Genomic DNA, 24,706 nt, shown 5'->3' with positions numbered 1-24,706 from the left:
ACCTCCGCCTCCTAGTTCAAGATTATTATTATATTCTATTCTATGTTATTTTATGTAATTTCCCTATCCTGCTCTTACCCCTATTTTGCTTCCTTTTGCAGCCCTCTAGCCCTTACTATGACTATTTTACATGCATTTTAGTGCCCCAAAGTTTGGATCCCAATTGATTTCAATGGGGTTCTGCTCCAGGTTCGAGTTTGGGTCAAGTTCAGGTCCCGAACCCAAACTTTGAGCCCGGCAAACCCTAACTTCCAGGTGTTCGCTCATCCCTACTTTTTGCACAAAATTCATGTTTGATCCATGAATCGCCCAATAAATGTACTGGTTCAATTAGTATTTAAGCAGTCCTCCTCATCATGCTGTTTAAATTTTGATCTCATGAGACCAAGATGACACCTAACAATTGATCAACAGTTCCTTGCCATTGGGAGGCTTCAAGCAGGATGTTCTCAGAAGGAAGTGGCCACTGAGCTTAGAGTGTCACAGAGTGTCATCAGCAGGTTGCAACAGAGATATAGAGAGACTGGAAGAGTCACAGAAAGGCATAGAAGTGGACGTCATTTGGCCACATCCCACACTGATGACAGCTTCATTGTGAACAATGCCCTGCGGAACCGGATGATGAATGCCACACAATTCCAGGCACATTTAAGGGAGGTGAAAGGTGACCCAAGTGTCACGTCAGACCATTCAAAACTGTTTACATCAGCGTGGTCTGAGTGCTAGACGACCTGCAAGGGTACCTGATCACACCACCAGTCACAGGCGTCATCATCTTGCATGGACCAGGTAGCATCTACGCTGGATAAGGGACCAATGGGCCTCAGTGCTGTAAACTGATGAAAGTTGATACACAATTAGCAGAAATGATGGCCGCCAACGATCCTGGAGACGTCAAGGAGAGCGCTATGTATCAGCCACAGATGAGCCTTTGGTGGTGGTGTTACAGTGTGGACAGGTGTGTCTAGTCAATACAGAACTGCTCCTACACTTTGTGAATGGTACAGTGACAAGCCCATACAACTTGAATAACATCATTAATCCAGTCCTTGTGCCTCTGAATGAACAACACAGGCCTAATTTCAACTTCATGGACGACAATGTGCCAGCTCATCAATGCCGCATCATTAGGGAACGGCTGCTGGAGACTGGGATACCTCAAATTGATTGGCCTGCACTTTCTCTAGACATGAATCCCATTGAAAACCTATGGGATCCGCTGAGTCACCGTGTAGAGGCTCATAAGCTGGGATACCTCAAATGGAGTGGCCTGCAATTTCTCTAGACCTGAATCCCATTGAAAACCTATGGGATCAGCTGATTCGCTGTGTAGAGGCTCATAAGTCTGTACCCCAGAACCTCAATGACCCGAGGGCCACCTTTCAAGAAGAGTGGGATGCCATGCCTCAGCAGACAATAAGTTAACTTGTGAACAGCATGATATGTCAATGTCAAGCTATAATTGATGCTCAAGGCCACATGACAAGTTATTGAGACATTGACATTTTTTGTGGGGGTATACCCACCAATGTTGTTGGCTTTTGTGTCAATAAACAGTTTGAGATGAGAAAATCACCATTGCATGCTTCTACTTAAATGCCCTACTTTCATGATATAATATCTGTCACGGACATTCCCGTGGCAGGTACCAGGAGATCGAAGAGACTGGCAACTTGTGGGTTAAATTGACAAGTTCCTTGTGGATCTTATTGTGTCTGTGTTTTGGTGAATGCCACACCCCTTGCTTCAGGTGTTGCTTGTTGGTAAATTACCTTTCCCATTAGTAGCCGCTTCTCACTCTTGGAGGTGCGGTTTATAGATTTTCCTCCTGCTTTCTAACTAGCTGGTCGGTTGTAATCTGTGGTGCTTCTGGAGTTGGCAGTTTTCTACTTTCAGCTAAGTCTTGTCTTTTTTTTTATTGTTTTGTGTTTGTTATATTCCCTGTTGTTTGTATCTGGGCCTGAGACAGAGACTTCCATTCATCCATCTGGGGAGGAATGGGTTGTCTCTGGTCCTAACCACATTTCAGGGCCTTATAGGGATATAAGGGCCTAGGTATCCAGCATATGAATATATTCCGACCTTCATGGTCTATTCATATTGATAGGTAGTTAGGGCCCGGATTAGGGTTGTTTAGGAGGTGACCTGTTCCTTCCCTAGTTTCCAGGCCCAGTTACTGTTCCCCTTCCCTCCTGTGTTTAGTTTGGAGTTTTCCCCCCACACTGATCATGACAATATCACTGTAGCGTGACCCTTTTACATTTTCCATAGATTTCACCCGAAAGCCAAATATCCCTAACTTTTTGTGAGTAGTGTATGTACACAGTGACTGCACCAGCAGAATAGTGAGTGCAGCTCTGGATTACAATTGTATACCTAAAATGTGCAGATCAAACAAAAAGATGAATACTTTCAGTGACATCACAGTTTTTATGTGGTGTTGTCACTAAACCACATGCTTGGAACTGCTTATTCTAATCCTGTCAGCGGATAACATGAGATCACCTAAATGACTATATCTAGAAACATCCATATGCTACATGACTGTGATTGTCCCTGGAAACATGGTCCATGTGTCAGCTGCATCTCCCAGAAGACTGTGGCTCCTCTGACCGGAACTGACTGTATCATAGCAATTTATAATACAGTCAATCTCTATCTCATTGTGGGGCTATTGCAGTGTACGCATATCATCATCAGGGGAGCCACTGTCTGCCTGGGAGATTGCGCCGTCCCATGGACCTCGTTCCCCGAGCCGATCACAGTTGTGTGAATCAGCCTTAACAGTCCAGAGGAACACGTGAGGTTAACTTCATGAAGACTAATACCCAATACAGGGGTCTTATAGTTGAATGTATAATTTTCCTGAGTATTTCTGTACACATATCTGTTTCTCACGTACAGTTGGTGGGACATACATTAGTCTGCGACCAGCCAGGTAATGCGTTGGATGAATTAACAAAACAGCAGATTCTGAAAAGCAGATCTATGCAGCATTTGAAAGCACCATCTGCGTGAAAACAACAGATCTGCTCCTTCAGTATGGAGGTATGGTGGAAAGAGGGCAACACTATAGACTATATGAAATAATGCAGCTCCCAGCAGATGGTCCTTATCCTTCCTCTAGAATCTGTGGAGAAATCTCATTCCTCATATATTTCAGGGTTCTCCTTAAATATAGAGCCTCTTCTAAATAATTTAACTGTTTGATTCCTATATGTTATATAGAAACCATATTATTAGTTATATTACAGGAAGTCATTCTTTTCCTTCAATCTCACAATCTTCTCCAGAAAGTTCTTGGATGTAATGATCACTGAGATGATGTCACCGGGGCTTCCCCTGAGGGCCCAATGATTGGGAAATATAAAAAAAAATATAAAACAATCACCAGACTAAGGCTCCACACCTAATTTAGTTACACAACAGTTCCAGTAAAATCGAGCGTTGCACAACCTTAGTGTTACTATATGCAAAACACATGCAGAAAAAGCAAAAATTCCACCATTGTCACCATGAAGACCTACTCTAAAGAAAGGTGAGAAAGGAAATAGCCAAAAGAGAGTCGTATATAAAGTAAGCACACCTGCAGACAGGCTGTGCACTCTCTCACTGGAAGACCCAGTGAGCTTTTGTGTTACGTAGAATAGATTACATACTACATTACTGGAAATGGGCTATTGATCCAGGGGCTCATTCTGATTGCCAGATTTAGGGTACTGGCCAGGTTTGTTGAGTAACGGTGATCCTCTAGAAATTAATGTGATCGCCACACCAGTTACAGTAAGAAATTACTGTAGTTACCCTAAAATGAAGAATATAGGATAATAGGCTGAACAGTCTTACAATTAATGTTATTACCCGTTAGCTTCAATAGCCACCATGTATCTTTAGCAGGACCTGCACTGACGTCACCACGCTCACCACATGGTGTGCGCGATGACGTCAGCGCAGGTCCTTTTGCAAGTCCTGCAAGAAGAAGAGAGAAGACGATAATGACTGCGCAATCAAGTGGATGAGGTGAGTAATTTTTTTATTATTTTTTAACCCTCAAGGGACATTTTACTTAGCATTCTGTATTAAAGAATGGTATTATTTTCCATGTTATAATGGAAAATAATAAAATCTACAGAACACTGAACCCAAACCCGAACTTCAGTGAAGAAGTCCGGGTTCGGGTCTGGGTACTACATTCAGTTTTTTATCACGTGCGGGCAAAACGCATTAAAATGCTTTGCACTCGCTCTGAAAAAACTGAACAACGCAATGCAATTGCAAACAAAACTAATTGAAATTGTGTGCGCACTCGCGCAGGTTTTCCGCAATGCACCCGCAACGCATCCGGACACAATCCGTGAAGCCGTATGCAAGGAGCCTAAGTGTTTTTGTAATGCTTATGTTCACTGTTTATTGCATGTAGTGGACAAGCAGTGATCGGAAATGAACTGTTCTATACCGAAAATTGCCTGAGTGTCAGCAGAGGTGAGAGCTGCATTTACTGTACATGCAGCAAACACCTCTGCTGTATAGGGACGGGCGAATAAAGTCATTGTTTCTGGGCTTTACACAGTATGATATGCTGCCCAGAAACAATGACTTTGGTGTCCACATCAGTGATACTTCACCCAATGAATGGGTGTTTGCTCATACATCGGGAGATTGGTGGCACCTTTCCACAAGGCAATTATCATGAACGAGTGTTCCTAGGAATGTTTCATCCAGAAAATTGCCCCATGATCTGTCCATGTAATGTGGCCTTAAAGGGGTTATGCCATGCATGATGTAAAACATGAAAATCAGACATATAGTGCTTTTTAACAAAGCTAGATCCAGCCCTGTACCTCACATGGGTTCAGAGTTCCCCACATTCACTGCTCCAATTGATCTGCTAGATCTTCTTTAGACTGGCAGCTCAGGGGGCATGTCCTTTCTGCTGCAGTTCTCTCCCTGTAACTGCCGCAGCTTCTAATAGAACATATGGCTGGTGGCAGATGAAGATTTAAACTGAGCATGTTTGACCAGCTCGGTGAAACGGAGAAAAAATAAGCAGGTGGAGCTATACAGATACATTTGACAGGACTTTGTTTTCCATCTTGCATAACGGGACCCAGATGGATCCATTATGTTTTCCTATAGACTTCTATTAGGATGGAAAGCAAACGGAATGCCTTTTAAAGGCTTCCGTTTTGCATTCTGTCTGGGTATTCTGTTATTTTTCGTTATATAATCATGTTATAACCGAAAGCCATAATGGAATCCCTAACGCTAGTGTGAACCCACCCTAAGGCCTCATGCACACGGCCGTTGTGTGTTTTGCGGTCCGCAAACTGCAGATCCGTAAAACACGGATGGTGTCCATGCGCGTTCCGCAATTTTGCGAATTGGCACGGACAGCCTTTAATATAACTGCCTATTCTTGTCTGCAAAGCGGACCACGGGACGGAGCAACGGATGTGGACAGCACAGGGAGTGCTGTCCGCATCTTTTGCGGCCCTATTGAAGTGAATGGGTCCGCATCTGAGCCGCCAAAACTGGGGCTCGGATGCGGACCAAAACATTGGTCGTGTGCATGAGGCCTAACTGATATATCTCCAGTTCTCGTCACACACCTCTGTGCCAGTAATAACAGTCTTTACTGTCTGCTCCTGGTACTGGTAATTAATTAATGTTGCTGGAAATATAAAGGCTTTTTCTTCTTCCAGACAGCCTTGGGACTGTCGTCTTATAATTGCTCACAGAGGACTAGGATCACGTGTTCTGTACCCTACTAGACTGACAATATGCCCATCTCAAACACTGTATATTCTGTATAGTTGATAAAAATGTCACAACGCTCATTAGCTCAGGATCAAATCCTCCCAATCTATGGTTGCATTATTTTAAAGGAATCGGCCATGAGCAAATAAGTAGGTTTTTGGGTTATAAGATTTCTTTTATCAAGGCTTCTGAATGATCAGTCATGTACTTTATTCCATAATGTTTAAAAAATCTGTTGTTTCCATTTATCCTTTGTCATTCCATCCAACAGAAGAAGCCTAAGGATAACCCCCAAAACTGTTAAACACGCCCCTTCATGCAGTTCTGCTTAAACGTTAGCCTCCCTATGGTCGAGATTCGTTTCAGGACAAATTTTTGAAAAAGTTTGGTTCGGACCCAAATCAGTTTGTTCCAAACCGAAGTTGCTCCAGTTGCCCTGAAAGTTGGTATATAACCCCCTCTAGCCTCCTAGGACTCATAATTGTTACGAAAACTTGCTATTTATTTTTATTTAGTGGCTTGGGGAGAAGGTGATGATTGGCAAGTGGCATTAGTGGCATGATACAGGGCACGGCAGCCGTACAGAACGCGATGGTAGTTAGGCAAACAGACAGACAGACAGCAACAATGGCAAAATGAGCCACCGGCAGCAGGGCAATATGTGTTCATCGCAATCAGCCTGAGCTGTGAGAAAATGTTGGGATTGATTCAGTAATGTCTGTATGCTGTTTAATGAAATTTTACCCCCCCCCCCAAAAAAAATTTTTTTAATTATTTTTATTTCAACCCTGTGGAAACCATATACACATAAATGGACAATTCAGGCATTAGTGGCATGACGCAGGCTGCAGCAGCCGTATAGAACGTGTTGGTAGCAGACAGACAGAGAGCAAAAGTGGCAAGTGGAAACGAGGTCTATTCATCTGGAATCAGCCTGAGCTGTGAGAAAATATTGGTATTGCTACCACACCAGGGTATTGCTGCAGTAATCATGTATACATGCAGCTTAATGAAATTGAATCCCCACCCCCACCCCATATTTTTTTTTTATTATTGCAAACATGTGGAAAATGAATATATGTAAATGAACAATTGAGGCCTGATGCTCAATTTCTCATTAATACACACAGGTAGATTGCTGCTATACCTTGTGTCTTGTAGTAATCATATATTTATATATGTTGGTTTCATAAAATTTAACAATACCCCAAAAAATGTAAATTCCAACTGTGTGAAAACGGTAGATTAAAGTGATTCTGTCACCAGATTTAACCCTATTAAGCTAGCTGACATTAGCGATGTGCTAATGTCAGCTAAACCTAACTAGCCTATTCTTACTTTTATCTGTGCCCCGTTACACCAGAAATATAACTTTTATAATATGCTAATTAGCCTCTAGAAGCAGGGGGCGCGGTAAGGGAAAGACGCTCGGAGGCTTCCAGTTTCCTCACTGCACCTGCACCGAATACTGAACGGCGCAAAATTTCACCAGAGCACGGGGCTGGCAGACGGATGCGAGCGCTGCCTGGCCCTGTCAATCAGGACTTGGAGAGAGGCGACAAAGGTAGGAGAACGGAGCCTCTAGGAGCAGGAACAATGCCCCCCTGCCCCTAGAGGCTAATTAGCATAATATAAAAGTTATATTTCTGGTGTAACGGGGGCATAGATAAAAGTAAGAATAGGCTTGTTAGGTTCAGCTGACATTAGCACGTCGCTTATGTCAGCTAGCTTAATAGGGTTAAATCTGGTGACAGAAACCCTTTAGGTTTCATCTCAATACACACTGGTAGATTGCTGCCACCCCATGGGTATTGCTGCAGTAATCATGTGTATATGCAGCTGAATTAAACTGAACTGCACAAAAAAATTGATTTCTGTGAAAATGAGGGTGGGGAATGAAAGTATTTGCTTACAGGTAGCTGCTTTTGAGGTGCACTTCTGATGGCAGGCACAGTCCAAGGTCCTGTCTCCTCTCTCCCTGCCCTTCTTCTCTCTATTGTACATAACACACACAATTCTTCTTTGGAATCCTAGACTTTCCCTTCACTTTCCCTCTCAATACGTTTGACTGATTGATTTTTCACTGTCCCTGACTCCCTAAGATTGTTTTCCTGCCAGGCACTTTCAAACTCAACCACCGTCATTCACAGCCCAGAAGAGAATGGCATTCTGCTAGGGCACCTCCCTGCCTGCTGCAGCACTGATTGGCTCCAACCAGGGCAAGCCCCTTCCCCCCTAATTCCTCTCAGGGTCATGTGAGAACCCTTCTTTTTCCTCCCTGGTGCACTATAATGGCTCTATGTGCCGTTTTAGTGGACACATCCAAAACAAACCTGAAAAGATTCGGGTTCATCTGCCGTCCGAAAAATAGCAAAGTTCGGACTGAACCGGTTCATTCCAAACAGGTTCACTCATCCTTAGTCCTGATCAGTTTCTGTAAGTTAAAATGTACCTTATATCTAGTTTTTTAACATATTTTCTTAAAGGGGTTGTTCACCTTTTGGGGAGGGGATTATCCAAACCTGCAAAGGTAAGCATATTTACCTGCTCCCAGCCGTTAGGTCCCAGCATCTTTGCTCCCCAGCCTCCGCTTTTGATGCAGCTTTATGACTGGCCCCCTTGCATCACATGACCAATTGACATGACTCAAGGGGGTCAGTCACCACTGTAGCCGGTCACTGGCTGCAGTGGCAGATGTTGACAGCAGGGGACCTGAGCGAGGAAGTGGCAGCCGAGAGGCAGGTAATTATGCTTCTCTTTACAGGTATGGCCAGGAGGGGGGGGTCTGCTCAACCCAACCCCCTACCCACCCAAAGGTGAACAATCCCTTAAAACACAGAAAAATCTAAAGACTATTACTATAAAAAAGACCGATAAAATGTAATGTAATATTGCTGTTAAACTAGGCCATGGGGCAAATTACAAAAAAAATTGTCTTGGCTTTAAGGGGTTAAGCAAGCTCCAATCTGACACCGACAACTCATCAGAATAAAAGGATGTTGTCAGTGTTCGTTCATGATTTTATTTTGACAGCACAGGATGGGTTGTCGTGGCAGCCGCCATCTTGTGAGGAGCTTTTACAGAGGGAAGCATGTCTCCTGGCCGTCCAGACAAACCCCTTGTTACTTTCAAATATGATCATACTATCCGGTATGCTGACAGCGATTGGGGATGTTTTATAGTCAACGCGTACTGGCATTAAAACTCCGGCAACATGGAAAAGGCGCTAATTATTATTATTAGTGTTTTATACTAACAATAAATGTCAAATTGAACCCGGCAAACAAATCGCTACCTGTCACCAAGTGAATGCAAAAGCAATCTCAGCAAAGTGAATTAAAACCCAAACAGGGCAAAACTGAGGCAGCGAGCGGCGGTGGCGGCAGGCTGGCGAGATATTGAGCTCAGCCGGAGAAGATCAGAATGCCCTTGAGAGTGACAGGCCCGATGGTAATGTCTCTGCATTGACACGTTAGGGCACCTGGTTAGTGGGAGGTGTATAAGCTGATATCACTTCAAGTGTCTGAGCGGTAAAAACCACTTAATCACTGCAAATGGAAATAGGATATCAGAGAGGTAGCGGCAGAGGGAGCGGATTTGTTTGTTATATTGTACCAGCAGTGGGGCCAGTGCCAGGAGGGAATTAACTCTTCTATCGCCAGGCAGTGAGTGCAGGAGGCCAGCGCCTGGCAGGGGTTGTCCTTCAGTACAGCAGTGGAATAAGGGCTCATGCACAAGAACTACTTTGTTGTCCGCATCCGATTCCACATTGTCCGCGTCCCTATGTCCGTTCCGCAGCTCCGCAAAAAAGATAGAACGTGTCCTATTCTTGCCTGTTTTGCGGACAGGAATAGGTATTGTTATAATGTATCCGCAAAAAAAATGGAAGCAACATGGACGTCATCCGTATTTTTTGCGGATTCACATTTTGCAGACCTCAAAATACTAAGGGCCGTGTGCATGAGCCCTAACTGTAGGAGGTGCAGGGGTTGCAGTTGCACTGGGGCCCTTGTGCCTGAAGAGGCCCAAAGATATTTCTTGTTTGTGAGATTACAATTTTTGCTAAGGCCGCTCTAATCCATGGTCCGGAAATCACTTGCATGGGGCTGAGCTGTAATACCTGACATAGTCATGGACTAGAGTGGCGCTGTTTCTCAAAATATCTCAAACAATATCAAACAGCCCCTTTAAGAGGACAGGAGTATTATAAAGAGTACATGACACTAAGGGAATTGGCCGGTACAGATTTTACTCTGGGGTCCAGGAGCCTCTGTCCTGAGGAATGACTTCAGGGTCAGCTCCTCTCCGTCCATTCTCTCAGCTCAGTTATTACACAAATGCTTTTTTGGATTTTAATCATTTGTCACTGAACACAACTGCAACGTTCTAATTTTCTTTGTGCTTTTAGGCCATGTTTGCATGTTGCTTTTGTGTTGCATTTTAACCACTTCCTAACTGGGCTTTTTACCCCCTTCCTGACCTAGCTCATTTTCCCTTTTTTTTTTAGCAGATACAACTTTTTTCTTTTTGCTTATGTAAATTTTTGCACCTTATTTTGGTTATACATGGCTTTATTTTTGTCATGTTTATTTTTGTATTTTTGGTTTTGTTTTTTATAACAAGGAAAATATAAAAATGGGGGAAAGTCATTTTTTTTATTTTTTTTTATTTCTATGCAAGCAAGTTCATTTTTTAAAACTTTATTTCCATAATGTTCATTTTGATACATGAGATGAGTGGGTTGTGGTGGCTGTTGTGGTTTAGTGGTGTATTTTATTATTTTGTTTATTTTTTGTTTTCCTATGTTGTCTTTATCATGTTGTTACAAGGCCTTTGTGGGGCATTTAACTTTCCATTTTTTTATTGCTGATTTCTCCTGTAACTGGGGCTGACAGGGCAGAATACAGGGGTACAGGGGGGAATACAGCCTCCAGAGAGGTTGTACAGGGCCGCTAAGATCCCAGCCAGCTCCACAGACTCCCAGACCCTGGAAGTTACATGACCGCTGGGACCAGATCAATGCCGCTTCCTGATCTCTTTAGCAGGCTGGTATAAGCAAAGGGTAAAGCAGGTGGTTCATCCCTGGGGATCTTTTCTGCAGAACCCCCCTGGCCAGAACCCAGGTGGTAATCATACTTTCCTGGTCCTCGTCTCTGGATTCCAGCTCTGCCGCAGCTCCTGAATCTCCCCACGTGAGCCTCGTCATAAATTTTTACTCCTCTTTTACGCCTGTTTTCAGGCACAAATGACAGTAGTTTTGCTGGAGCCAAAGTCCCGGCCCTGCCCCCGCCATTCAGTAAAAAAGGCCCATAAGACAATATTTTGTCGCACGCACATTTAAAAAGTCGCAAAAAGAGGTATTGCAACTATTTTTGTGCCAAAAACTGACATAAAAAATTTGATCGCAGTATAAATGCATGCATTTCTGATGCATTTTTAAAAAGCACAGCGCCTACAAATTTGGGCGAACACAATTCATAGTGGTGTGTGCAACAAATACTACGCAAACAAATATGAAAACACACACCAAAATATAATATAAAATATAATTTTTATTGAATCATAATTAAAATCAAATCAACGGTAATTGATAAAAGGTGGCATTTACTTAGGCCTAGTTCACATGAACGTATGGCTTTTATCGTTTTTTGCGGTCCGTTCTTCACGGATCCGTTGTTCCGTTTTTGAGTTCCGTTGTGTTTCCATTTCTGTTCCGTTTTTCCGTTCCGTTTTTCCATATGGTATATACAGTATACAGTAATTACATAGAAAAAATTGGTCTGGCATAAAATTTTCAATAGATGGTTCCGCAAAAACGGAACGGATACGAAAGACATACAGATGCATTTCCGTATGTGTTCCGTTTTTTTTTTTGCGGACCCATTGACTTGAATGGAGCCACGGAACGTGATTTGCAAACAATAATCGGACATGTTCTATCTTTCAACGGAACGGAAATGCGGAAACGGAATGCATACGGAGTACATTCTTTTTTTGGGCGGAACCATTGAAATGAATGGTTCTGTATACGGAACACAAAAAAACGGCCCGTACACTCGCAAAAAAAACATTTGTGTGAACTAGGCCTTACAAGAAGGGAGCTGCCTGTGGTACTAATTATATAAACACGTCCTTAGGGCTCATGCACACAAACATTTGCTGACCAGGCCCGTGCTGTGGACCGCAAGTTGTGGTCCGCAATGCACGGGCACGGACCATAGGGCCGCTGTATGCGGAGGCAGGACCATTCACTTTAATGGGGTCTGTGATCCGCATCCGATGGTCCCACTGCAAAAAAGTTGTGCATGCAGTGCTTCTGTGGGGTTCCGTGCCTCCGTTCCACACCATAGCTTCCGGATTGCGGACTCATTCAAGTAAATGGGTCTGGATCCGTGATGCGGTGCACAAGCGGCCGGTGCCTGTATATTGCGGACCTCCTGTTTGAAGGCCGCATATGGGCACAGCCGGGCAATGGGTATAGGACACACAGTATTGTCTGACTGGATACAACAAACCCTCAGCTGTGTGAAGGTCTGCACAGGATTTTCAACATCTGGATGAAAACAAAATGGATGAAATTTCTTTGATAGTACTGTACAATGCTGCAGATGTGCAAATCCATAGTCGTAAATCTTCCCCTGGAGACCTTTTCTGCAGAATTCCTCAGTGTGGTCAGACTCACAATGGTAATCATTCCGGCTTCACTGCAGCTCCTGGGTCTCCCCGTGTCAACATCCTGTTTGACTGGCTGCAGCAGAGACATGTCACCCATGAATCATTTCACTGGGTCACGTCATGTATGGTGCAGCAGCCACGTGACCCATATCAAACCGGATATTAATGTGGGGAGACCCAGGAGTTGCAACAAAGCAGGGGAGCGAAGGAGCCTGTACTCAGCACCAGGGACCAGATATGTATGATGTTTGCAGAATAGATCCCCATGGTTAAACAACTCCTTTAATCTGGATGGAGATTGGTGCACTGTTCAACTGCTTGAATCACTACCAGGTCCACCGCCACATATTCTGTCTGACTGCAAGACTTGAACATTGAGGTGTAATTGAATAATTCACACTGTATATTTTCCCCAAAGTGTTCAGAGATGTGGACCACATCCATGATATGTATATTAGATTGCAAGCTCCGCTGGTGCAGGGGGAAATTGTATTCAGAAATGATGATAGTCACATCCATCCCTGCTCTTTCCAAGAACACTTCCTCCATGTCTGTGCAAAGAATTGGGTTATTATATTATTCTACTATAGACGCTGCGGCTTGTGTTAATGATAATCACCAAATGGTCCGACAAATTTTGCTTTGACAATCTCCCTGTAAAATCCCCCCTCCCCACGTTATGTTATGTCAACTGCTTCAGATGGAATATGCAAAGTTTTCCTTAAATTAACAGCTTGATCCCTCTGGTGTGAAACAGAAAGCCGCTCCTCCAGTATCAGCGCTGATAAACAGTATGGGCTGAGAGCTGCTTCCTGTGCGACGAGACCGCGCACGCTTCTGTTTAGCTGTGACATGTCAACAACATCTTGGGGAAGACGCTGTGGATACCGCTGCAAAGCATTCCAAAATCCACTCTCCTGCAAGTCCCAGGCCAAAAATGCAAATGAGACAGTAATTAATGACACAGAACAGGTTCACTACATCACCCAAGAAAGAAGAAGTGGCATATAAGAAATTCTTCCACAGTCTGCACCAGCATAAACAGTACCACGGACGAAAAGTGCCAAGGACCAGCGTGAAATGCACTGACGGCCTCAGCCAGATGCAGGTCAAAGTGGTCTTCTGGCTGAAAATAAAGCTTAAGTAAAGTTGTGCAACTTTTTAATGGAGTTCATGCTACATGCTTGTCAGTAAATAGGAACATTGTTGCTTACGTTCAAAACCTGACATGGCAAGCAACCTTTATAATTTCCGACAATTTCCGACTGATAATGCAGTGAACTAAGGCCCCTTTCACGAGGGCGAGAATTCCGCGCGGGTGCAATGTGTGAGGTGAACGCATTGTACCCGCACTGAATCCAGACCCATTCACTTCATTTGGGCTGTTCAGATGAGCGGTGGTTTTCACGGATCACTTGTGCGTTGAGTGAAAATCGCAGCATGTTCTATATTCTGCGTTTTTCACGCAACGCAGGCCCTATAGAAATTAATGGGGCTGCGTGAAAATTGCAAGCATCCGCAAACAAGTGCGGATGCGGTGCGATTTTCACGCATGGTTGCTAGGAGATGATAGGGATGAGCAACCCCATTAAAGTCTAATCACTGTATTATTTTCCCTTATACCATGGTTATAAGGGAAAATATTAGCATTCTTAATACAGAATACCTACTAAAATGTGGATTGAGGGGTTAAAAAAACCCGCCTCATCCTCTTGTTCGCGCAGCCGGCATCGTCTTCTTTCAGGACCTGCAAAAGGACCTTTGATGACGTAATCGCGCTCACCACGTGGCGCTATACAGATACATTTTATTAAATAACTCGTTGGCTATGCTAAATTTTTTATTACATGCAATTACAAAGAGTATTCAGATCCAGGTGCTGGTTTAAAAACTGAAGAATATTTTTCGTGAGATAAGCCCTTTAATGCAGATAACTCACTTGTGTTATGATGAGACACTCGTACTAGAGATGACCTTGCGGTTCGCCTGGCGGTCGTTTCGCAGCGAACTTTGCGCGTTCGCGATTTGCTGAACATGCGAACATATGGCGAAGTCTGCTGGCGCCATATTCTTTTGCATTGTGCAAAACTTTGAACCATGACACACACATCAGGTGGGACAGGACAGCCAATTGAGATATTTCAGCACATGGACACACCCCCACCCTATAACAGAACGAACCCGATCTGGCATCTATTTTACATTGTGTGTTTTGCCAGTGTAGGGAAAGGTTGCTTTGTGGAGCAGGGACAGAGTGTTAGGGACACCAAGCGATAGCTAATAGCGCCACAAAAGTTATTTTAAGGCCTGGTATAGGATGTGCAATCGATAGGTGTGATATACTGAGGGGTGTGATACTGTGATATACTTATAATATACTTTCTAACATAGAAAGTATATTATAGTGCATTTGTATTGTTCAGCAGTTGTGTGCGGTTCTGCTGTGATACCGCAGCTATATAGAGGGACAAGCGCTATTGGAACAACTATTTGCAACGGGTGTGATATACCTGTTGCCCCCCCCAAAAAAAATGATTGAGGGGTGTGATATACATGCTTCCACAAAATACTGATTGACGGCTGCGATATACCTGTAACCTGTTGCCCCAAATAAACAGGGCGGTGTGATATAACTGTTGTGTAAAAAATAATAATTGAAGGGTGTGATATAACTGCTTCCACAAAATACTGATTAAGGGGATTGATATACCTGCTTCCACCAAATATTGATTGAGGCCTGAAAGATAACTGCTTTCACAAAATACTGATTAAGGGGATTATTATACCTGCTTTCACCAAATATTGATTGACGCCTGCAATACACCTGTTTCCACCAAATATTGATTAAGGGGTTTGATATACCTGCTTCCACCAAATACTGATTGAGGGGTTTGACATACCTGCTTCCAACAAATACTGATTAAGGGGTTTGATATACCTGCTTTCACCAAATATTGATTGACGCCTGCAATACACCTGCTTCCACCAAATACTGAGTAAACGGTTTAATGTACCTGCTTCCACCAAATACTGATTAAGGGGTTTGATATACCTGCTTCCACCAAATACTGATTTAGGGGTTTGATATACCTGCTTCCACCAAATATTGATTAAGGGGTTTGATATACTTGTTTAACCAAATATTGAGCGTAAAAAGTTGATGACACCGGATAACCCTCTTGCCCAACGGCTGACCGCTGGCTTGTCGGAACTGCTAGCCCGCTAACTACTGCCATATAAACTGGTGGACTCGGAGGCCTCTAGAAATTTTTTGGCCATTGGCACACCGCAATGGAAGGTCCCTGGAAGGGACCTATATTTCTCCCAGAAAGGCATCCCAGAGCTATATGGCCACATTTAGTGGCAAGTAAATATATCTCTGGCACACAGTGTCGGTGCCAAGATACATCTGACCACAGACATGTGGTCTAGCAAACACGGGCAGGGAAGGTACATAACTTTTACTGCCCACTGGGTGAACCTTCTGACGGCCGTCAAGCATGTAACCCATGGCTCCCGTGTGGATTTGGTGTTACCGCCACGGATTGCATGCAGGCCTGCCTCTTCTACTCCATTCTCCGTCTCCTTCTCGGCTGACTCCTCCTTTTCCTCTGCTACCGCCTCTTCCGCTGCACCCCCCAAGCTCCCCAGAACCTATTCGACGTCCCAGGTGAGACATTGCCATGTTGTGCTGCGGCATGTTGTGCCTGAAAGCCAAGAGCCACAGCGGTCCTGCACTGCTTTCAGCTTTTCAGTCACAGGACGATCAGTGGCTAACCCTGCTCAATTTGACAGTTGGTAAAGTGGTGTGCGACAACGGTGCCAATCTGCTGAGCAGAGCACGCTGAAACAGGGCAAAATGACACATGTGCCGTGCATGGCACACGTCCTGAACTTAGTCGTGCAGCGATTCGTTGCCCAATACCCTGGGGTCCAGGACGTCTTGCGGCAGGCCAGGAAAATCTCTTGCCATTTTAGAAGATCTTACACGGCCATGGCTCGCCTTGCTGACATTCAGCGGCAACATCACCTGCCCATCAGACGTCTGATTTGTGACAGCCCGACGCGCTGGAACTCCACCTTGTACAGGTATATGCTTGATAGGCTGCTCTAGCAGCAATGTGCCGTTAACGACTAGTGATGAGCGGCAGGGGCAATATTTTAAATCGCGATATTTTGTGAATATTCAGTAAAATATTACTCATAGTCAAGAATTTGAGATGATTTTGATCGTGAAAATCGGACATGTAATATGCTCGTATTTGCGTATGCGCAATACTGGCTTGGCCTAGTTTTGCTACCCTTTTCAAACTGCAGGAAGCTTGCAGAGACTGGAAAAGATGGTGGGCAGCAATTTTCACAACAGTGAGGAAGAACTCCTGATCACTGTAAGTAATGTTACATTACAGCACTGTACTTGATTACATTTCGCATGCATTGCAGAACAATGGCTTATGCAGATAGAGTGGTCCAAAATATTTGTGATTAAGAACAGCTGCGCTATTGATGCGAATTTGTATTTTCAATGCATACAACTTCACATTTTATCAGGTCTGACTACATATTACTGATTGGTGCACTAAGTATTGTTGTGACATCACAGCACCATGTCTGTAGTATGTATGTATGGACAGCAGAGAAACATCTCTCAAATTCACATTGCACATCCATTTTCCTGCCACACACTATATACCACACACACACACACACACACACAGTCTATAGATTAGAGTTTGTGTCCTGTTGGTCAGGAGAAGCTTTCTTTGTCTGACCGCCAGTATTTTCAATTTAGCGTTACCCAGGGTGCACCACGGGGAGGCGAAACAGCTGTACACCCCATACTGTACCGTCACTTCACTTGACAGGTACATCTCTGCTTAGCTGGCCAATATCCGATTGCTCAGACCCCACACAAATACAATACAATCTTATAACAGTAACCAGGGGCGTAGCTAGAAATGCATGGGCCCCATAGCAAAAAAAATTTATGGCCCCCCCCCCCAGCCCCCACATATCTATCGGGCCTCCCACCACCCCTTCCAGAGCTCCCACCCAAACACCCATCCTAGATCTCCCACCGCCATGAGCATCAAAAAGTCTGAGGGTCTGGAGTTGTCACATCTGGTCTGGCACCTACCAATAAGGCCCCATTCACACGTCCGCAATTCTGTTCTGCATTTTGCGGAACGGAATTGCGGACCCATTGATTTCTATGGGGCCGCACGATGTGCCGCCTGGACACGGAGTTGCGGACCCGCACTTCCGGGTCCGCAATTCCGTTCCCGAAAAAAAATAGAACATGTCCTACTCTTGTCCGCATCTGCAGACAAAAGTAGGCATATTCTATGCAGTGTTGGCAATGTGCGGTCCGCAAATTATGGATCGCACATTACCGATGTCAGTGTTTTGCGGATCCACGGGCCCGTGGATTTGCAAAACACTTACGGATGTGTGAATGGGACCTCTCATCTAACTGAAGACAATGGCCCAGATTCAAGAAGCACTTGCGCGGGAACAAGTGTGTTTTGCGCCGCGCAAGTACTGATTTGCTCCTATGCAAATTTGCGGCTGATTCTGTAAACCAGTTAAGCCTGAAAAGCGGCCATTTTCCCGCGCACGCAGCCTAGCTGTTCCTGCGCAATTTTCGTGCAATTTTGCGCGGGGTGTAAGTTGCGCCTTCATGGAATTCCCTCAGCGAATATGCAAATTAGGTACTGCCGATGATTCAGAAACATGCGCGTGTGATGCGCATCTTGCGCTGGAAGCGTGCAAGCTTTTTTCCCTGGGCAAACTTGCTCCTGTTAAAAGCAGGGGCAAGTTAGCAAAAGATGGCCAAATGTCTCATATCATTTAATTTCTTCTGGATGTCATCCCAGGTACGCACTTCATTACCCAGGGCATTGATGTCCAGGGCAATGGCTTCATATATAGCCCTCCTTTGGGCAATGGTGGTGTTTGCCCGCTGGGCACCATATAGGACTTCCTTATGCTGCTGGAGTGCAGCAATCAGGATGTCCATCTCTGCAGCCACAAAGTTGGCCTTCCTTATTTTGGTCCCTTTGGGAGGTGCCATGTCTTGCAAAAGGGCTGAATTTCCTTGCTCAGGGGGGGGGTAGGAAAAAGCAGGATGAAATTCAGCAAAGAACCTGCGCAAGTCTGCTCCTATTTATTTGCTCAGTGCAAGCAGCTGAGCAGGATTTGCCCTGAAATTATGCTAGCAAACCTCTGCTGAGCCGAAAATTCCTCATTTACATAGGGGCACACCCACTTTGACTTGCACGGCCTTGCGCCCTCAGCTTTGCCTTAAACAGGAGCAAATTAAATGAACAAACGATTCCTGAATCAGGTGGCAATTTGGCAAAATTGCTCCAGCGCAGAGAAATTCAGCTGAGCGGCTCAGGTGTAAGTAATGGGCAAATCTACCTGAATCTGGGCCAATGCGTCTTCAGTTAGATGAGAGAGAAAAGTCTGAGTGGACTCAGACTTTTTTCTCTCATCTAACTTTTACAAGTCAGTCCCATCAGACTCCCAGTACAGACTAGCCTGGTGCCTGCCACAATAGTGCCTCTGCCACCACCAGACCACCAGACCACCAGCCCTGAGCCCGCCCGCAGTGGAACTGGAACCATCTACTGCGAGTACAGCAACCTTCAATAAGGAGCAGAACTTAGGGTAGTTTCACACTTGCGGCAGGACGGATCCGACAGGCTGTTCAGCCTGTTGGATCCGTCCTGCCGCTATTTCGCCGTGCAGCCGCTCCGTCCCCATTGACTATAATGTAAAAAAGGACGGAGCTCCGATGCAGCGCAGCAGTGTGCGGTGAAAGGCTGGCGGCCGAAAAGTACTGCAAGTCCGACTTTTTCGTCCGGTGGTCTCTCACCGCGCAGTGCCGTGCTGCGCAGGAGCTCCGCCCCATCCCCATTATGGTCAATGGGGACGGAGCGGCGGTCCAGCAAAATAGCGGCAGGACGTATCCGACAGGCTGAACAGCTTGCCGGATCCGTCCTGCCGCAAGTGTAAAAGTACCCTTAGTCTGTCATATAAGAGTGTGCCCCCCAAAAGAAGGAAGGGGCGCCCTCCTTATCACAGCTGGCATCTCTTTTTAACTTCAGATCATCAGACTCTCACTTACTAATTACAGCACACACCCCTGTAGTGTCCCCATCAGACAGGGGAGGGAAGAAAAGAAACCCCAGAACTAGAGTGTCAGTGTGCCACCCAAGTGGGGGGCACACTCTAGTTCTGGGGTTTCTTCCCTCCCCTGTCTGATGGTGGACACTACAGGCCAGGGTGTGTGTGCTGTAAATTTTTAATTAGTGAGAGTCTGATTATCTAAATTCTGAAGTTAAAAAGAACTGCCTGCATATAAAGATAAGGAGGGCGCCCCTTGCTTCTCTTGGGGGCCCCACTCTGCAGGCAGCTCTTTTTAACTTAAGAATTTAGATAATCTTTCCTGCACTGCGGCGCTGGTGCCAGCCTGGCTCCGCCTCTGCTACGCCCCCGTTCCGGCCCGCCTCTGCTACGCCCCCGTTCCGGCCCCCTTCTCCTTGTGCGGCAGACAGTGCGCCCCGGGCCCGCCTGCTCCAGGCCTACTACAGCTCCTCCTTCCTTGCTTCCCCCCAGCCAGGCCCGAGCCGCGGACCGCCCGCTCCCCGCCCACTGGGCGGGCGGTCGGGCCTGGCTGCCTGTGTGTATTAATAAAAAAAAAAAAAAAAAAAAAAAAAAATTATGCAGTCCGGACGGGCCCCAGTGGCGTAGGGCCCCATAGCCACTGCTATGGTTGCTATGGCGATCCCTACGCCACTGACAGTAACATTAAACGTAATATTTCCCCTTCAAACACTTGTTTTGGCTGTGTTGTTGATGACATTATTTTCAATACTTGTATTTAAAAAAGTTGGGATTATATGCTTGCATCTTTATCCCACAGCGCATGTTGGAGGGGTGGTACGACAGGACCCGGGTCCAGGATAAAAAACAGCAGATCGTGAGGGATATAAGGAAGGAGCTTAGGAGGGAGTATAAAGGATAGCATAGTGCGATCGATTGCCATCATGAAACATTAGTCAGATTTGAAGAGGAGGCTCATTGGGCTGGATCACAGAGATCTGTGACAGAAAATGCCGAGGTACAATGCTTACATAACTTTTGTATCTCTCGCCTACACTTTGTAATGTATATATACAGTGTGTGGATTCGGTGACACCTGAAAATACAGGCTCTTACTTCACCGAGGCCAGGAACCTCGGTGACACATACCTTCCGTCAACGACGGACCCTTGCGCCTTCCTACATACCTGAACACTTGCCAGACAGTGTACCCGGGACAGGGCATCCGCGTTTCCCTGCAAGCGCCCTACCCTGTGTTCCACTGAGAACTTGAAGTTCTGTAATGACAAGAACCATCTGGCGAACTAAGCATTCCTCTCTTTGGCCTGGCTCATCCACTTGAGATCGGAGTGGTCGGTCACCAGATGGAACTTTCTCCCCAACGGATAATAGCGGAAAGACTCAAGTGTCCATTTAATGGCCAGGCATTCTCTCTCCACTATACTGTCCCTAGTCTTGGCTGGGGTGAGTTTGCGGTTCAGGAAAACAACGGGATGTTCCTCCCCATTGATCTCCTGAGAGAGTACAGCTCCGAGGCGTACTTCAGAGGCATCAGTCTGTACCACAAACTCCCTCTTGAAGTCAGGCGTCACCAAAACTGGTGACCTGCATAGGACTGACTTCAAAGCAGAAAAAGCCTTTTCCGCCTAGTCATTCCAGCGGACCATCACGGACTTCCGCCCCTTCAAGAGCCATGTCAACTGAGCCGCTAATTTTGCAAAATGAGGAGCAAACCTCATATAATAGTCTACCATTCCCAGGAACAACTTAACTTGCCTCGTGGTGACAAGTCGTGGCCAATTCCAAATTGCCTCTATTTTATTCACTTGTTGTTTAATAACTCCACGTCCAATGATGTACCCCAGGTATTTAGTCTCCTCTAACCCTATCGCGCATTTCTTCGGTCAGTCCAGCCTTCCTAAGGGAGTCCACTACAGCCTGCACTTTGGGTAGATGACTTTCCCAGTTGGTACTGTGGATGACGATATTGTCCAGGTAAGTCGACGCGTACCGATGATGTGGACGAAGTACAATGTCCATTGGAACGTGGAGGGGGCACCATGCAGACCAAAGGGTAACACTTTATACTGATACAGCCCCTCGGGGGTGACAAAGGCAGTTTTCTCTTTGGCAGCCTCTGTTAAGGGCACCTGCCAGTAGCCCTTTGTGAGGTCCAAAACAGAAAAATATCGGGCTTGTCCTAACCTCTCGATAAGCTCATCTACCTGGGGCATGGTATACGCGTCGAACTTGGAGACTTTGTTTCGTTTGCTAAAATCATTACAGAACCGTCCGGCTTGGGTATCAAGACTATCGGACTGGCCCATTCAATTTTGGACTCCTCAATGATGTCTAGTTGCAGCATTTGCTGCACTTCCTCCGCGATGGCTTGTCGCCGAGCCTCGGGCACCCGGTATGGTTTTAACTGGACTTTTACCTGAGGCTCAGTAACAAAGTCATGCTGGATTATGGAAGTGTATCCAGGGAGGTCCGAGAACACATACGTGTTCCAACTAATGAACTCCCTGGTTTCCTGAGCCTGTTTAGAAGAGAGGCTGTCAGCAATTTTGTGGCAACTGCTTCTCTTGCATCAGACCGAGAAGCCTGAACCTTTTCTCCTACAAAACCTGGCCGTGGGCTGTCTTCAGTAGAGGACTCCCTATCTTTCCATGGTTTTAGTAAATTCACATGGTACACCTGCTCTGGCTTTCGCTGCCCCAGCTGATGCAATTTACCTCTCCCATTTTCTCGAGTACCTCGTAGGGCCCCTGCCACCTAGCTAGGAACTTACTATCTATGGTTAGTACCAGAACCAAAACCTGATCACCTGGGTTAAAGTTCCGGAACTGAGCCTGCCGATTATAGACCCTACTCTGGGCTCACTGTGCTGCCTCCATATGCTCCCTGACCAGAGGCAACACTGTCTCCATCCGTCCTTGCATCTGGGTGACATACTCAACACTTTTGTGCGGTGTTCCCATGCTTCTTTGGCTGTGTCCAACAGACCGCGAGGGTATCTGCCATATAGCAGTTTGACGGGCGAGAACCCAGTAGAGGCCTGGGATACCTCTCGCACTGTGAACATGAGATAGGGCAGAAGAAGGTCCTAGTCCCTCCCATCCTTAGACACCACTCTTTTTAACATGTTTTTTAATGTTTGATTAAATCTCTCAACCAGGCCATCCGTTTGTGGATGATACAAGGACGTCCATAGTTGTTTTATGTGGAGCAACTTACAAAGTTCCCTCATGACCTTGGACATAAAAGGGGTCCCTTGCTCAGTCAGAACCTCTTTAGGTATACCCACTTGGGAAAACATCTCCATTAACTCCTGTGGGGATCCGCTCTGGTAGGCAGTGGTAGCGAGTGCAGTATAGAGGCAACACAGAATGGTCTTGGTGTAAAACACGATGCTTTGTTTATTCACACGGTGCATACAAGTGAAAGACGGTGCAGTTCATAGGGAGGGTGATCACACACAACAGCAAAATAATAATTCAAACACAGCAAGTCCCTGCTGCAGGCTACTTAAGGCCTGTTTCAGTCACATAAAGCAAAGTCTATTTAAAGCCAGGAGTAATGTCACCTTTTTCTCCTTGGTGAAGTAAATCCATGGGTCTTGCTTCTAGCCACAGGACACGGATCCCTCCTGGGTTCAGCTGCAGGATCCTGCACAGTCCTCCACAGGCCTCAGCACACAGCCCAGCTCACCTCCACTTCTCACTCTCACAGCCAGAGAACACAGAAGCTTCACATTGCACACCACACCCTTGTTGCTGGTCAGGTTTTAACCCTTCCCTGCAAAACCTGGCCTGGACCGTGGGGAGACAGGCACCCGCCCGCATATCTGCCTGCTCTTAATAAGAGCCGGCCCGGATCCGCTGTGTTAACAGCATAACCGCTGCAATATGCACTTTTCTGGCTCTTACTCCACCGGTGCCAGGACCCCCGGTGGCACGTACCTGCCGTCTATTACCACCCCAGGTATTCTCCTACATATCCCCCCCCTTTGTTCAACCCTGAAGGGTTGCACACCCTGTTCAATCCTGAGGGGTTGGACACATGTACAACAGTGTACCCGGGAAAGGGCATCGGCATTCCCCTGTAAGCGGCCTGCCCTGTGTTCAACACTGAACTTAAAATTCTGGAGGGACAAGAACCATCTGGTGACCCGGGCACTCCCCTCCTTGGCCCGGCTTATCCACTGGAGAGGGGAATGGTCGGTCACCAGACGGAACCTTCTCCCTAACAGATAGTACCTAAGGGACTCGAGGGCCCACTTAATGGCCAGGCATTCTCTCTCTACCACACTGTACCTGGTTTCCGCTGGGGTGAGTTTGCGACTCAGGAAGACAACAGGGTGTTCCTCCCCACTGATTTCCTGAGAGAGTACTGCCCCTAGGCCCACTCCAGAGGCGTCCGTCTGAACGACAAATTCCCGTGTGAAGTCGGGTGTCACCAAAACCGGGGACCCACACAGAGCCGACTTCAAACGGGAGAATGCCTCCTCCGCCTGCTCATCCCAGCGGACCATCACCGTCTTCCTCCCCTTTAAAAGTCTTGTCAATGGGGCCGCTACTGTGGCAAAGTTGGGGATAAAGCGCATGTAATATCCTATCATCCCTAGGAACGAATGTACTTGCTTGGTGGTAAGAGGTCTGGGCCAGCTCTTGATCGCCTCAACCTTGTCTACCTGGGGTTTGACAACTCCCCGCCCAATCACGTATCCCAGGTACCGGACCTCCTCGAACCCGAGCGAACACTTTTTTGGGTTGGCCGTCAGTCCAGCTTTTCTAAGTGAATCGACTACGGCCTGTACCTTGGGCAGGTGACTCTCCCAGTCCTGGCTAAACACGATGATGTCGTCCAGATATGCCGAAGCATATGGACGATGGGGCCGTAGGATGACGTCCATCAATCGCTGGAAGGTGGCTGGAGCACCATGTAGGCCAAAGGGCAAAACTTGGTACTGAAATAACCCCTCGGGGGTGACAAAGGCAGTCTTCTCCTTTGCCGCCTCCGTGAGAGGCACCTGCCAATATCCTTTTGTGAGGTCGAGGACCGAGAAATAGCGAGCTTTCCCTAGCCGTTCTATGAGCTCGTCTACCCGGGGCATGGGGTAGGCATCGAATTTCGACACTTCGTTGAGCTTTCTAAAGTCATT

General features: G+C 46.1%; 1 long non-coding RNA gene across 1 annotated transcript in view; it reads left to right on the top strand.

The window, feature by feature from the left end:
* The first annotated feature begins 3,467 nt into the window (after positions 1–3,467).
* Positions 3,468–24,706, top strand: part of LOC122940290 — a 36,126-nt gene continuing 14,887 nt past the window's right edge. Inside the window, exon 1 of the long non-coding RNA XR_006390263.1 lies at positions 3,468–3,538. This is a non-coding gene — a long non-coding RNA (uncharacterized LOC122940290). The remainder of the gene's footprint in view (positions 3,539–24,706) is intronic.

Source organism: Bufo gargarizans, chromosome 6 (genome assembly GCF_014858855.1).
Source record: "Bufo gargarizans isolate SCDJY-AF-19 chromosome 6, ASM1485885v1, whole genome shotgun sequence".
Classification (NCBI taxonomy): Eukaryota; Metazoa; Chordata; class Amphibia; order Anura; family Bufonidae; genus Bufo; species Bufo gargarizans.
The sequence above is the reverse complement of the archived record's forward strand: the minus strand, read 5'-3'. Positions and strand labels throughout refer to the sequence as shown.